Source organism: Athene cunicularia (assembly GCF_003259725.1).
Source record: "Athene cunicularia isolate RWA chromosome 1 unlocalized genomic scaffold, athCun1 chr1_part1, whole genome shotgun sequence".
Taxonomy (NCBI): Eukaryota; Metazoa; Chordata; class Aves; order Strigiformes; family Strigidae; genus Athene; species Athene cunicularia.
In genome coordinates this window covers 2754683-2756084 of record NW_020799091.1, presented here as the reverse complement: position 1 = coordinate 2756084, position 1402 = coordinate 2754683, and positions in this window count along the sequence as shown.

Here is a 1402-nt window from a genome sequence, read left to right as displayed (position 1 = left end):
CCCCTTTCTCCTTCCAAGTCCATGGTCCTGGGTAATTTCACTCACAAAAACCTTATAACAACAAGAGATTTGTATATTTTTGACTTTATATTTCCTGAGTGCATACAAATTTGTGGAAATGGGTGGCCTAAGAAAGCATTCCAAATCGGTCAGGGCCCAAACCGGAACTGGGGTGGTTTTGGCTCAAGGGGTGGGGTGGGGGGGGGTGGTGCAGAAGCACTTGTGCTTTAGCTTTTTCATATGAGATATATATTATATTTAAATGTTCACGACTTAGATTACAACTTAACAGACAGTTAAAAAGAAATTAATGTCTGTACTGTCGCATTTTGTGAGTTGTAGGTTAACATACCATAGCTCATTTTAGTAATCACCTTCATGGAAGCAGTTTGATTTTAATACTGGAGGCAAACAGAATTATTAGAGGCCAAGAAGGTACCATAAGCAAGAACTCTACTATCCATTATGACTTGCAGACTTTCCTAATAAACATCCTTTAAAGTGTTTGTACAGTAAAGTGTACTGTAATGAAGTTTTTGACAGTCGAAACACGCTAGCCATGAATTTACAAAGCTATCTCATGCATAGTTCATCAGATGGTCTTCGATGCACAGTGTCTAGTGGGAGGACGTATCGGTGTGAAGTTGTCTGTAAGTTGGATGGCATCTTGACGTGCTGCAAACTTGTACAGACACGAGAACCCTGCGGTAGCTGCCCGGCCACTCGAGTTTCACCATCTGTTTGGAGTATTCTGAGTGAAAAATGTGTGTACGAACGGCATTGACCACAGAATGACAGTGCATCAGAGGATTGAGGGATTTTTCCAATAAACCGTGACTGGTCCATTCATGTCCTTAATATCTACTTCAAATTGAAGTAAACAAATGGAACAGTTTTCCTTTTGGAGGTTTTCTGTTTGGGGTTTGTGTGTGTTTTTGTTTTGATTTTACTTATCTGCCTGGATGTATTAGCAGGTTTTGAATGTAGTGTTGGCCTTTGGCCATTAGAATTTTCTTAAAATACATTTTAATAATTGTCATGTGACCCAACTGATTTCAAGAAGGCAGTATTTCTGAGAGAAAACGCTTGACTCCAAGACATTTCATCAACTTTTGAGTAAGCATGAAGTGGTAAAAAAAAAAAAAAAAAAAAAAAAAGTCAAGTAAAAAACCCAACAGCATGGGGCACATAAAGAGAAGAGCTGAAATTTGTTTTGGGTAGCGTTCTGTTTTCTCTTTACCCTGAATTAAGATGTAGGCTGTGGCATTTGTATGTGTTGTAGCACCCAGACAGCTCAAACAGATCTGCCAAACATTGAAATCCAAAAAGGTCACATCTATTAATCCTTTTGATCTGAGATTTGGATTTTTGACTGGTGTTTATGTCCATTGCCGGCAATGGA